Below are 15,828 nucleotides of genomic sequence, written 5' to 3'. Positions count from 1 at the left end.
CACGTGAAATTATTATTCTTACAATATGTGTGAACTACAGTAGATGTGTGGTGCTGCTACCGGGAAAAAGTGAAAAAAATCACAATAAAACACATATTATTAGCAACTATTACAGTTTCTCAATGATACTAAAATAACACTGATTCACAGTCTTTATTAGCGTTATAGAACATGGGCAGAATAATGTTACTCCTTCGTTTCGCCTAAAAAAGATGCAAATATGTTTGCTACAAGCAAAATGAATACGGGTGCTGGTAAGAAAACAAAATAGACATGCAAATGCAATCAGAAAACATGTTTGAGACAGTTGTCTAAAATGAATTCAGATTAATTGCCTCACAGACTTGAAGAACAGGTGTGGAACACTTTTTTTTGTAACAAAACTTATAAACCTAGAAAACCTATAAAAAATAAAACCCAGGGATTTATAAAGTGCAAAAGGTAAAGTGCACACAACTAGTTTTGTTCTGTATTTTTTATAAAATAAATGCAGCTTTGGTGAGCATAAGAGACTTAAAAATTAAAGCATAAAAATTGGACAGACCCTAAACTTTTGAACGGTATTATATATACACAAGCAGACGAATGACTGACCAATCAGAATCAAGTATTACAGCATCCAAACTCTGCACACACAAACACACAAGTTGGGACATATACCATTCAAAAGTTTTGGGTCAGTGAGAAAAACAAAAAGTCTCTTAAACTCAACAAGGCTACATTTATTTGATCAAAATACAGTAAAACTGTAATATATAATATTATTACAAGTAATAATACAGTACATGTATATTAAATAACGGTTTTCTATTTTCATATATTTAATATGTAATTTATTCATGTGATGGCAAAGCAGAATTTTCAGCAGCCATTACCTCAGTCTTCAGTAACATGATCATTCAGAAATCAGTCTAATATGCTGATCTGCTGCTCAAGAAATTAATCATTTTAATGCATCCTTGCTGAATACAATTTTTTTTTAAATTATTATTATCCAAGCTTTTGAATGGTAGTGTATTCTTATAACTTATAATGATTAAAATGTGCAAATATAAAGTATGTCTCTTTCTTACAAAGATAAACTGACAAACATGCACTGTATAAAAGCATAACCTTATGGCGCTTTTCCACTGCACAGTACCAGCTCGCCTTGGCTCGCCTCACCTCGACTCGACTCGCCTCTGTTTGGTTTTCCACTGTGTAAAAGTTGTACCAGTACCTGCTTCCAGGTACTTTTTTTCGTATCACCTCCGGCGAGGTTCTAAGCGAGCCGAGGCGAGCTGAGGCGATACTAAAACGTGACGTGACACACGGGAGACTGCTGATTGGTCAGCGAGAATCGTCACTATTCACTGCGCCATCATTGCACGCGCCAGACGGAGTATCCTGAATAACCCCGGCATTTTTAAATAGTTTTGCCAGAGATTGCGTGATATACCCATTACTTATATTAAGTAAAACAGCATACACTCGATTTCCTCCATTGTCCTGTGTGTGTGGGTAGCGGGTGTGTGTCGCGTCGCTATGACGACCACCAGGTACTATTGTGGAAGTACTATGCAATGGAAAACGGAGCGAAACGCGAGCCGAGCCGAGACGAGCTGAGAAGAGCTGAGTCGAGTCGAGCTGGTACTGGTAATGGAAAAGCGCCATTACAGTCTATTTATAGAGTTTATACCATAGAACCGTATAAACCTGTGTAATTATCCAGATTTAAATGTGTTCTGAATGCATATTAAACAAATAGTTTAGCACACTATAGTATGGAAGTTTAAAAAGAAACATTTGAAGGACTTGTAAAGAGACCTATACTGAAATTATTTTAATTGAAACATCCTATCCTGTCAGTTACGCCCAGTGAAAATGTCCGCCTTTAGCATTACAAGCTGAAACCTATAAATGTGAATAAATTATTTACTGTGAAAGAGGAGAAGATCCTCCTGCTGGGATCTGAGATATACCAAGAGTGCGGTTCATTACAATATGAAGACACCAACTCACATTACAGTCATCCTTCATCAACATCCAATAACCTGGAACAACTTTATATAACCAAGGTCATGTGAATGAAGAAAAATAATATTCATTCCCCATTAATAAAATAGCTAACCTGATGGATAAAGTTCTGCCCTACATTGTATTAAGTATTCAGGAGCAAACGATTCGTTTTTAAAATCAGAAATGTTGTATTATGTTCAGTTAAATGCTTTGCAAATGTGGTTTTGTTGTAACAGTCCAACACAAATTACACTTTCTGCCGCAACGATATATTTTACTTCTGTGATATTTGTCTCTGGCAGAAGAGATTTCTCTAATAAAGCCTTTGAATGTTGTACACTGAACAGCTGACAGTTCATTATTCATTTTCATTATATCTGTCGCTCTCTAGATTCTAGTAATGATTAGTGTATTCAGATGAAATACCTGACGTATTTAAGCTCTATTAATGCATCCGTCTACATCATGAAGGATTGGTCAGAGACCAGACGAGTGTGTTTCTGTGGAGACTCACAGCAGGAGTTTCCCTCGGATTGCTAGAAGGTCATGTGATGAAAGGCTGGGAGAGAAAACACATTCTGCTTGATGTACTGTAACCCCTAATCTAGATCCCAACACATCCACACACCCAGACCGAGTTACTGCAGAGGCAAACTGCTGTATAATACTGTGTGTCGAAGGATAATCATCTTTACTAATTTGACAAGCTATAATTAGAAAGTGTTTGATGTAAGATGAGAGATACAGTATAAAGACACAAGGGACATGTGCCAGAACCTGGAAGAGGCGAATATGAACCATACAGAAACTGTAAAACTAACAGAAAAAAACTAACAGACGAGATGCTGATGAAACTGATACAAGAGGAAATACTTACATAATCAATATGGTGCAAAAGTTCATTTATTTCAGTAATTCAACTTAAAAGGTGAAACTAATATATTATATAGACTCATTAGATGCAAAGTGAGATATTTCAAGCCTTTATTTTTTATAATTTTGATGATTTTACAGAATATGAAAACCCCAAATTTGAAATAAATGAACTTTTGCACCATATTACAATTTTTCGAGTTTCACCTGTATTTCTGCCAATGCCACTTTTTTGGGGGAATCTCACAAAATATGTCAAGATCATGTACAGTTGTCTAAATACAGTATGTCCAGGGGAAAATATATATTTAGCATTGTATAATTATTTTATACAATTATTAATTATAACTCTTAATCACAATCTCATTACTGTAATGTAAAATATTGTACTGTAATTATAATGCAAAACATAATAATGTAATATAGTAATACAATATCATTTCAAAATTATAATATTGTAAGAGTAATGTAAAAAAATGGAGTGTCATAACTGTAATGCAAAAATAATTAATATAATATAATATAATATTGACTCAGAAATTTTTTTACACCAAAGATTGCCTGTTAGATTTACAAAAAAAGAAATGATGTTTAAGCACTATGGAGAAATCAGAGCGAGTGGGAAGTGTCAGAAAGACATGCTGAGGTCAGGCTGTTCTCGGGAGGGTACATGAGCGCTGACTCCCTGATGATCACCTGGATCTCACAACCCTAACATTGCAGCATCACATTTTCAAATCTCTTTATGAATAAACCCCAGATTTGAGGTTTAAACAACTACATCGTCTGAAAAACTCTAAAAACTACATTCCGTGAAGCAACAACGGTAGTATTTTGAAAATTATAGTGGGCTTTTTCTAGCCAGGTCCTTCCATACTCTAGTACATTTCATTTGTTCAGAGAGTCTGGCCTCTCTTCATTGACCAGCGTTAACTTCCTTGTAGTTCCTTGTAGACCAGCGTATACTCTGTTGAAGTTTAAAACCATTGGATCTGCCCAGAGCCGCTCTGGATCTGCCATAACCAATCGCTAACGTTTGGTCGTGAAGAAACTTCAACTCAAACTAGCGCACAACCTCAACATCATCGTTCTCAGTCACTCCCTCTGTTCGCTGATTGGACCGGTAAAAAATTGACCCAGACGACGTACTGAAGGAAAATGAGAATTGAGCGGAAGTACGTAGGAGGGCGGAGCCAAGCTAGGTTTTTTATGTAAATATAAATATATAATCAAACCCGCAACCTTCCAGTCTGAGTCTCTAACCATTAGGCCACGACTGCCCAAAAGTTTGGATGCATTGCCCAGTATATATATATATATATATATATAACTTTAGAACACATCATTAAAGTACATAACAAAAAAGGGTGTTTAAACTCAAGCTTTTGTTCATGTTTCCTTATCAGATTTATATCGCTTGTTTCTCACAAGTCACATAGGCCTATATCTTTTCCATAATGTATGCTGGAAATAGTTTACCAGATACAAAGGTTCATTCCTCCACACCCTCCAAGCTAGTTTTATTCCTGTTTTTATGTAATGTTATGTAACTTGCCATGTGTAGAAATTTCAACAAGTTGGCCTGGAAAACATCCCAGCAGGACAGACGCTGAGACGAACTGCAATGACAACACAAGCCAGCGTTTCACTTGCTCCTTTATTCAGGTCAGCAGTGTGTGTGTGTGAGGTGTGAGCGCCAGCGGATGTGCAGAACACACACACTCCGTCTCTATACCGTACGAAACATCAACCTCCAAAACTAAACCATCAGCAATCGAGACTCGAAATAAAAGATGTAATGTTTCATGTAAAGTATTTAAATCCACAATTCTGTACAGTTTATCATGAGCGGAAACTATTGTAATCATATTTTCCATTTATGTCTGTACAGTAATCCGGTGCATAAACACCCATGTGGTCTGTGCAGTTTCTAATGTCACATGTTCACTGTCACTCATAAACGAAGCCAGGCCACACTCTGTCTTAATGGATAGCACACCTCTTACCAACATACATGTTCCACTCTTTACGGCGGCGCTGCGTGACCTTTGACCTGATAGTGAAGAGATCCTGTCAGCTAGAGAGATTGATTTCCTCTTACTCTCTTCAAAACAATAACCCTAAAACAATGGCATATTTATAGACTGTACTGGTGCCTTCAAGTCCACCCGGGAAGCTCCTTTTTACAAGTTAAGAAGCTGATATTAAAGTATCATGTGTTTGATTGCAATTTAAATCCTTTTATGTCACTCATCTTTAAATACAGCGTCTGCTGGGTTTTGATTGACACACATCACTCCACAGACATTACCTGTGGTTCCAACTGTAGAAAGACTGTATTAGAAAACAGATTGAATTCAGAACGATCCTGCGTTCCTTGAAAATGTCATCCTTTTAGACCATTACATCTGAATCCAACAACACTGAATGAGGATTGTTTAACGTCTATCTGCATAACATAGACAAATTCAACAAGTGAAATCTTTATGGACACCTGTTCACACACAAACACATGCTTACTGACATTCACACACACCGCTTTGCTCTTTAACTTTGAGTGAAACACACAGTGAGATTACCATGAGCCAGTTGACAGCTGGGAAGAGCTAGTGTTACAAAAGCAACAATAGTCTGAGTGTGTGAGTGAGAGAGGAAGGCCGATATGAGATTGAGACATTCGGACACACAATCTCTGCTGTATTCCAAAAGCAAAATAACATTTCTTCATCCACAACATGGAAAATGAAACATATTTCAGGCTTCTCAGCAGAGAGCAGATGCTGGGTGCGGAAATAATGTCCACACCATGAAAAAGCTTCCAGAACAACACTGACAATCAGACTGTGCTGAACAACACAGCTTCAAAACAAATCAGACTGCACAAATATTTGTTACATTTACATTCAAATCTTAAATTAATCCAAAAAAGCTAAAAAAATATTAAACTAAAGTTAATTTAGGCCTAGTGAAAAAGAAGTGTGCTTAGGCTGATTGTATTGAAGGTGCACTTGTAGTGTGCTTAAAATCTTAAAAGTATAAATATAAAAAACTGTACTTGCAGATAATATAATATTAATTAAATAAATGGCCACTGAAATGTACTCAAATAGAATAAACTTTTTTTGATTATGCGAACATTCCATTTAATTATGAAGACATTTTGGGATGATTCTTTTTTAATTTTCTCTGAACATGCAGTAACAATGTTACCCAAATGTTTCACAAAAACAAAATGTTTCGTGCTAACATTTTGAGAACATTAGACCTGAACTCTGACCTGAAATCTGAATAGAATGTTCTATTAACATTTCTGGAAGAATGTTTCCTCATAACTTTGCGATAACCATGGCAGAACATTACCCAAAGTTCTGAGAACATTCCTTGTTAGCTGGGGAAACAGTTGCCTTTATGATGAGCAGTCATTATTCAGAAATATTTAACTGAGGAATTACCGACCAATCAGAATGAAGTATTCCAGAGAACTGCCTAATGCACAACATGCAAATACAATTAGTTCTTCTACAACATTATTAATAATAAAATAAAATAAATTTTTTTTAGTTATGTTTGAGTAACAATTGGGAAAATAACATGTTACCAAGGGATTACATATAAATGCTTAAAATACATAAAGTAGATAAATTCAACACACACCTATAAATAAATATATATATATATATATATATATATATTGAAATGGTCTATAATACACACACACACACACACACACACACACAGCCTAATGTCCTGTTTCTTTGCAAAGAGTGCACATGACGTCACACAGGGACTCTGGCCCCTTCATCTAACTTTTGTTATCACTGTTACTGTTATCATCTGTTTAATTCACTCTCGTGTAAACCATGGTAACTGAAACTTTCACTGACTACAATATCTTATATGAATTTCCACATATCATCACAGTAATTACATTTACATCTAGCATCTTATTTGCGTTTTAAATCTCGCGTAGGCTACTCTTGACTTGAAAGTCAAGTGTGGACTAAGAGTGTATTCCTCCTATGAGCATCATGAAAATGACAACAACAAAAATCTGACTGCAAACCCGCAACATCGTGAAGAAAATAAACTGCATCTAACTCACCCTTTCCTGCCGCGATGTCCAGCGCGCGCATTTTCCACATGTTGTGATTGACATCTCGCGTGATAAAAGAAGTCGCAACATAATTACAACTCACTAAAACTCCGTTTATTCATGTCAAACCGACCTAGGCAGCTGGCGAAATTAAACTCTGCGGCTTCTATCTGCGCAAGTTTTAAAGCTTTTAGTGAAGTCCGCAACTTTATACACAACACTGCGCATTCATGTCATCACTGACTCCCGTTAGACCGTCACGGCGGCGGAGGAGGGGAGTCGAGCGGGCGAGCAATCACTGCTTCTCGGAGGAGGAGTTCAGTCGAGCCGGTCCTCTGGAAGTGGAGCAGACCACCACACACTGACCTATCAGTACCACTACCACCACAAGGTGACCTATCAGTAGGCCTACCGAGCGCGTGCTGAGCACAACACCGCTGACGCTGCGCTCCGTTAACCCTTACCGGTACCGAGAGAGAACCTCATGGTGTGTTCGAGTCATGTCGAAAACATCGTATTATAAACGACACCACAAAGTCGTAAATACGAGTGGGAAGCTCGGAAATTTCATTAAGCCACATGTTAACGAGTTGGGGGCGCGTGTCTGTGAGAAACGTATGCGGAATACCATAATATCTGTATATTGTCTGGATTTTTTTATTTACAGCAAAATAAGCTAATTCCCTGCACAAAATAGGCAAATTGCATTGTAATATTACAATATAAAAGCCTACAATAAAGTTGTAAGTGACTTCATAAATGAATTAAAAACAATAGAAAGCAACACACACACCTGATGCACATTCTATCTTCATTTTCTGAAAGAAGAGTTTAAAAACCTTTCTTGATTTAATGTGTAGTTAATTAAGAGATATAGTCAGACCTACACTGCCATCTTGCTCCAAATAAAGTGGCTGCGCCTGAAATCACATACTCTCTTGAGAAGGTATAGCCTACTGATTTTAAATAAGTAATTACTTCATGACCGCTAAAAAAGTATGTTCTATATTATAGCCTATGAAAGTGTGTATGAATGTAATTTGGATGTAGCCTACACCATTCGCCATGTTGACCTTTATCATGTGACCTACCAGCATCGGTTACGATGCTTCACTGTCATTCACAAATCTTCTCCTGTGGCTTCATGGGATAGTAAAGTGTTAATCATATGCACACTTCAGAATCTCACCGAAAAAAAGTAGGTCATCTGGGTACTATTTGCTCACTCTTTTATGAGTATTGTGAATTCGGACATAGGCCTACCTATTTTTTCACATACTGTTTTTCACTTACTATATATAGTATATATACTCGCTTAGTAGGGAAGTATGCAATTTCAGATGCAGTGTAACTTGAACACACCTGACGTCGTAAACATGACTTCCCAACTCGTAAATACGAACTTCTCAGGAGGACTTGAAGTAACGCACCATAACATTAAAGTGTCAGCTTGATGCTTTATGAGTTTAACCAACTTTATGAGAGCTGAAAATAAACCAGACAAAAACTTATCAGCATGTTTAAAAAGTCAAAGTAAATATGTTAGCGCATATGATCTTTGAGTTAGTGAATTTGGTTTTGTTCCTATTTTTCAAACATGTTTTATTGCTTTGCCCCATGCAGAAACCACAAAATATTTACTTTTTAATAAAATATTTTATCTGTTTGTCTGTACCAGTTTGTAACATTTTAGAAATGTTTATGTAATGAAAACAGGCAGTGGAACAGCCATGTAACGATGCCCGTAGTACAGAATGACCATGACCTGATACATGGCAGGAGACAAGAAAACGTGGACGAGACCGCTTAATTAAGACCTACCAGTTCCTATCGTCATATATTACAATTTTAGCTATAACTAGCAAAATAATAAGAAAAAAAATATATATATAAATGTTTAAGTAGGCCTACACATTTGATAATTTTTGTGCATTTGACACATTCCAGTTGGCTCTTGAAAAGTAAGCTGTCTTTAATTGTTGTAACTCCATAAGCCTGACACCATTTTTAAAAAAAAGAAAAGAAAAAAAAAGTCTGTGGTGAATCAGCTGTGTTGGGTCTTTTGCTTCGCAATCGCTGTACTTAATCACTGTAATTATCTACACATTTTTCACACACACAAAAACCCAATTTCGCTGCTTAGCAACAGGCATATAAAGTGTTTTGCTAGCTTTTATAGGTTGTTTTTTATGACAAAGGCAAAGAAAATATCCCAGATTTAATTTCTCAGTTGCACATTAATGATAATGCAATATTGATTTATGTCCTAATTAGAATTAAAATATGGTCATTATGCAAGGGAATTACAGAGGAGAGTGATAAAATAGATTTTGTGGAAATTATAAACATGTCCTTATAGAGAGTTTAAAAGTGCACATTTATGGTAACTTCATAAATAACGTCTTAAGGACATACATTAATGCATTTACACATGTAGCACAGTGCAGATTATACACCGATGAGCCAAAACCTGCCTAATACGCTGCTGGTCCTCCACGTGCTGCCGAAACAGCGTCGACCTGTAAAGGTGTCCTGTGTATCTGGTGTCAAGACATGTAGGATTCGAGGTGGAGCCGCCGTGGATCGAACTTGTTGGTCCAGCACATCCCACAGGATTGGATTGAGATCTGGGAAATGTGGAGGCCAGGGCTTAAACTCTTCATTATGTTCCTCAAACTATTCCTGAACAATCTGTGCAGTGCGGCAGGGTGCATTATCACTGCAGTCAGGGAACACCATTGTCATGAAGGGGTGGACCTGGTCAGTAACAATGTTTAGATAAGTGGCACATGTCAAACTGGACATCAGTGAATGGCCGGATTCAGGGTTTCCCAGCAGAACATTTCCCAGAGCATATCCCTACACCGGCTTGTCGTCCCACAGTGATCCTGGTGTATCACTTCTCCAGGTAAATGGAGAAGTCCACTTTATGCAAAAGAAACTGAGACTCATCGGACCATGTGACCTTCTTCCACTGCTTCAAGGTCCAGTTCAGAAGATCATTGTAGGTGCATGCTTCCAACAGTGGATGGGTCATCATAATCTGATTGGTCTACAGATTTGCAGCAGAGTGCGATGCGCTGTGTGTTGTGACACATTCCTCCCATAACCATCATTAAAAAAGTGACCCTGGACCACAAACCAGTCACGTGGGTCAATTTCTTGAAATTGAGATTTATATGTCACATGAAAGCTGAATAAATAAGCTTTCCATTGATGTATGGTTTGTTAGGATATGACAATATTTGGCCGAGATACAACTATTTGAAAGTCTGGAAATCAAATCAAAACATTGAGAAAATCACCTAAAGTTGTGCATTTATGTTCGCGATTGTGCCGCATCCACTCACTACAATAAATGTGTTATATATTTACAGTATGAAATTTACTAAATATCTTCATGGAACGTGATCTTTACTTAATATCCTAGTGATGTTTGGCATAAAAGAAAAATCAATAATTTTGACCCATACAAATTTGTTGGCCACAAATACCCGTGCGACATGTGACTGGTTTTGTGATCCAGGGCCACAAGTGTTATGACTTGTGCCACAGTTGACCTTCTGTTGGCTCAGACGGGATCACCTTCGGTTCCCTCGTGCATCGATGAGCTGTGGGAGCTGTGGGAGCCCAACACCCTGTCGCTGGTTTGTGGATTGTCCCTCCTCAGACACTGTTGGTAAATGCATCACAGCTGACCGGGAGCAACACACAAGCCTTGCCATTTCAGACTCTAACCCAGTCGCCTTGCCTGACCCAGTCGCCTTGCCTTAAGTCTGGGCCTTGTCCAAGTCGCTCAGATCTTTATTCCTGCATTCAACATGCAGAATGTTTGCTCACCATCTAATCAACCCAGACATTAATATTTGTCCTTGTTATAAGATGATTAATGATATTTGCTTCACCTGTGATTGGCCATAATGTTTTTGCTCATCAGTGTATATTTACAATTCATTAAGATTATTTTTATGCTCTTATATCCCTTGCTGTGTGTAAAATTACAAATTAGCTGCATGAAATAAACATTAGCAAATACAACATTAATTTTAGCCTTAAAAATAAGTCAGAGTCTGACTCTGTACTGCACTATATGAGTGTCCTTAACACATTGTTCATCATTGATCTTCAGCCGTCTCCTCGTACCGTATGGAGCTAAATGAGTCTCAAAAAAGATAAATGCACACACTACATTCACATATGCACACACAGGATTCATACATGCACACACATGATTCATAAATACACACACAGGATACACAAATGCGCACAAAATTCACAAATGCACACACAGAATTTAAAAAGCACAGAAGATTCACAAATGCATACAAAATTCACAAATTCACACAAAATTCATAAATACACACACAATTCAGAAATACAAACACAATTTACAAATGCACTCAAGATTCAGAAATGCACAGGGCAAGATTCAGACGTGTATTTCTGATGCACACACAAATATATATTGATTTACAAACTGCTTGCGGTCTGTGAACTTCACTGCATTTGTGTGTGAATTTTGAGACTCCCTTGACTTGGCTCGACACACAAATGCCTTTTTTTAAACAGGGAATGATCAGCAACCAATCAGATATCTCCCTTGGTTTAGCCAATCACAAGAACGCACCCCGCGTGGGGGATTGTTTACTCATAAGCCAATCACATGAATGCGTTCACACAGCGCATATGCATGTGGCGCGGGCGCGGTGGAGTTCTGTCTGTCAGTTGGTTGAGACATAGACATCATATAGATAGACGCCCTATCGACCGCTACTGTATGGGAAGCCAAACAAACCAAAAGTGGGACGAGACAGCGGGGGTTTACAGAGCTCGCGCCGCGCTGACATGTCATCTGCGCGGTTCAATGGTCCGAGCCGCGCGGCCGACTCGTCAGCGCAGCGCGGACGTGTTTCCTAGCGACAACCAATGGGCAGCGCGGCGCGAACAATCCTCACCAGCGCTGCACTGATCAAACAGCGCAGCGCAAACCATACATGCAAACAAATGTACAATAAAGAAACCCCAGCTTCCTTACAAAACATTGGTTCTCTGCTGAAGTTTAGGAGTTTTTCCCTACAGAAGACAAAGAAGAAGAAAGACAAGATGAAATGCATACATTTCTTATGTTTGTTATAGCTATTTAATACTGTTAGTAAAGAGTAGTGTTGTGCGTCGATACTTTGAAGAACTGCACATATATAGAGGCTACGGAAAGAGCTGTACAAAGCAGAAACTTCAATGACTTTCAATTTCGTAGTCGTCTTGAGGAGCACGCCAACCTTCTGGAAATTATATCGGACAGTTTACATGTTCAGGTAATGTATGTTAGTAAGTTTTGCATTCAGCCATCATTTGTAGACTTTAAGCTTTTTATGTCTGAATTCCAATCATTTGTTAATTTTGAATAAAATGTTAAAACTAAAGATCAATTTTATGTTATTGATATTTTGTGATATTGATTTATAGGGTGAATTCAGTGTGATTTGGACACTTTTTGCTATTGAGATTAATTGGAAAAAGTGTCCCTCCCAATCAACCTGAATACACACACACACACACACACACACACACACTATATATCGCCTATATATAGTCTAAAACTGTATAATGTTTTAGAATGACCTTGACCTCATCACCACAATCTATGAACTTCAAGAGGCTATACTTATGTCTTCTGGTGGACCATTTTCAACCCTCCTGTGAACGCCCCATTTTCACTACCAATTTTACATACCAGGGGACGGCCAAGGTAATGTTTATTTTAAGTTTGACACAGCAGTTTTGCAATTATTCATTTTTCAAGGCTTTTTCTTTAGGTTCATGTAAATCAAATCTGCTGTGCAGTGCAGGGGAATCTGTCAGTTGATGGGTCCCATTGACTTCCATAGTTTTTTTTTATGCTATGGAAGTCAGTGGGATCCATATATTTTTTAGTAACTGACATTCTTCTTTGAAATATCTTCTGGGTTCACTGTTCAGCAGAAAAAATCATACAGGGTTGGAACAACTTATATTAAAGGGCACCTATTATGGAATTTTGAAATTTACCTTTCATGTAGTGTGTAACATAGATCTAAGTGAACAAAAACATCCTGCAAAGTTTGAAATATGAAAGTGCACCGTATATAAAGTTATTGTCTTTCAAAAGTGAGAGTCGACTCTGAGTCATTTTTATGAATCGTTAGAAGACCGAAGCTTTTTCTCTGACTAGATGACGTCAACTTGTCAAGTTATTTGAATACGATACGCCCACTTATTGCGCTCCAAGGCCAGGGGAAAATATCATGGCGACGAGACGCTGTGTTCTGAAGTGCGGCTCAAAAGCAAACTTTTTTCATCTGCCCAAGGAGGAGCATTTGAAGACTAAGTGGCTACAATTCATATAACTATACCACAGAAGTATAGTCCGAGCCTTGTGCTTTGTTCGCGTCATTTTGAAGACGATTGCTTTTTAAATGCAATCAAACTTGGATTCGCGAGCCGGCTGATATTGAAGGTTCAGTTCCAAGTGTATTTGCATCAGCTTCCTCCTCCGTATCACAACCTGTAAGTGTTATTAATAATTTTTGCTTTTATATTTTATGTAGCATGCTTAATAATTATTTTGTTTGTTGTGTAAGCACCGTTTAGCTTCTAGGTCTTCAATGGCAATTGTATTGAGATATGTGAAGTGTTTGTCGTTGTTTTCGGAGTTGTCTAAAGAATAATCTAAAGAGTAATAACTGTAACGTAACTGCATTTTTTTTTTTGTAAAAACGTTATGTTTATGCATCGGGCTAACGCAAACAAAGACTGATTGTGCTTTTACAATATGAACTCTGGGCTATGCTCGCTAACTAAATTAAATTATTTATCTTATTTTTCGTTTTTTACTACAAACTATAAAGCAGTGGACTATAATCATTATTATAATACAATTTAATTGATAAAAGCATCATTGTACTCCGTGTTAAAAATAAGTATTATCTCTGTAAACACTGCTGGGTCATCTGACCAATCAACGCAGATTAGCGTCGCGCAAAGGAGGGGTTTGAAAAATGAGTCGTTGAACGATTCATTTGGGAGTCGGTGAGCAAATCAGGTAAAAATAAATGCATATTATACGACAACAAACGTGTTTTTTGTCATTGCATGCATGTAAAACTGTTGTTGGGGACTCCCTAAACAACATTAGGAACATTTTAAATGTCATAATAGGTGCCCTTTAAGGGTGAGTAAATGATGACACAATTTTCATTTTTTTGGGTGAACTATAAAGGCAAAACAAATTTGTTATTGTCTTAAGAATAGTGAAACCATAACATTTTAACCATAACATCACAGTGGTGATGAGGTCAAGGTCATTCTAAAACATTATACAGTTTTAGACTATATATAGGCGATATATGTGTGTGTGTGTGTGTGTGTATGTGTGTGTGTGTATTCAGGTTGATTGGGAGGGACACTTTTTCCAATTAATCTCAATAGCAAAAAGTGTCCAAATCACACTGAATTCACCCTATAAATCAATATCACAAAATATCAATAACATAAAATTGATCTTTAGTTTTAACATTTTATTCAAAATTAACAAATGATTATGGAATTCAGACATAAAAAGCTTAAAGTCTACAAATGATGGCTGAATGCAAAACTTACTAACATACATTACCTGAACATGTAAACTGTCCGATATAATTTCCAGAAGGTTGGCGTGCTCCTCAAGACGACTACGAAATTGAAAGTCATTGAAGTTTCTGCTTTGTACAGCTCTTTCCGTAGCCTCTATATATGTGCAGTTCTTCAAAGTATCGACGCACAACACTACTCTTTACTAACAGTATTAAATAGCTATAACAAACATAAGAAATGTATGCATTTCATCTTGTCTTTCTTCTTCTTTGTCTTCTGTAGGGAAAAACTCCTAAACTTCAGCAGAGAACCAATGTTTTGTAAGGAAGCTGGGGTTTCTTTATTGTACATTTGTTTGCATGTATGGTTTGCGCTGCGCTGTTTGATCAGTGCAGCGCTGGTGAGGATTGTTCGCCGCCGCGCTGCCCATTGGTTGTCGCTAGGAAACACGTCCGCGCTGCGCTGACGAGTCGGCCGCGCGGCTCGGACCATTGAACCGCGCAGATGACATGTCAGCGCGGCGCGAGCTCTGTAAACCCCCGCTGTCTCGTCCCACTTTTGGTTTGTTTGGCTTCCCATACAGTAGCGGTCGATAGGGCGTCTATCTATATGATGTCTATGTCTCAACCAACTGACAGACAGAACTCCACCGCGCCCGCGCCACATGCATATGCGCTGTGTGAACGCATTCATGTGATTGGCTTATGAGTAAACAATCCCCCACGCGGGGTGCGTTCTTGTGATTGGCTAAACCAAGGGAGATATCTGATTGGTTGCTGATCATTCCCTGTTTAAAAAAAGGCATTTGTGTGTCGAGCCAAGTCAAGGGAGTCTCAAAATTCACACACAAATGCAGTGAAGTTCACAGACCGCAAGCAGTTTGTAAATCAATATATATTTGTGTGTGCATCAGAAATACACGTCTGAATCTTGCCCTGTGCATTTCTGAATCTTGAGTGCATTTGTAAATTGTGTTTGTATTTCTGAATTGTGTGTGTATTTATGAATTTTGTGTGAATTTGTGAATTTTGTATGCATTTGTGAATCTTCTGTGCTTTTTAAATTCTGTGTGTGCATTTGTGAATTTTGTGCGCATTTGTGTATCCTGTGTGTGTATTTATGAATCGTGTGTGCATGTATGAATCCTGTGTGTGCATATGTGAATGTAGTGTGTGCATTTATCTTTTTTGAGACTCATTTAGCTCCATAGTACCGCTGTATTGATCACATTGACTGGTGTTGCGAAGGCTTTC

At 37.8% G+C, this 15,828-nt stretch overlaps 1 protein-coding gene across 1 annotated transcript in view; it reads right to left on the bottom strand.

The window, feature by feature from the left end:
- Positions 1-6,996, bottom strand: part of gramd1bb (GRAM domain containing 1Bb) — a 105,053-nt gene extending 98,057 nt beyond the window's left edge. The window contains exon 1 of the mRNA XM_079620556.1: positions 6,974-6,996. The gene's annotated coding sequence lies outside the window, so the exon portion shown is untranslated. The remainder of the gene's footprint in view (positions 1-6,973) is intronic.
- Between the last annotated feature and the right edge of the window lie 8,832 nt (positions 6,997-15,828).

The sequence above is a fragment of the Phoxinus phoxinus genome, assembly GCF_949152265.1.
Source record: "Phoxinus phoxinus genome assembly, chromosome: 8".
Taxonomy (NCBI): domain Eukaryota; kingdom Metazoa; phylum Chordata; class Actinopteri; order Cypriniformes; family Leuciscidae; genus Phoxinus; species Phoxinus phoxinus.
Note: the sequence above shows the minus strand (reverse complement) of the source record. Positions and strands in the feature narration are given on the sequence as shown.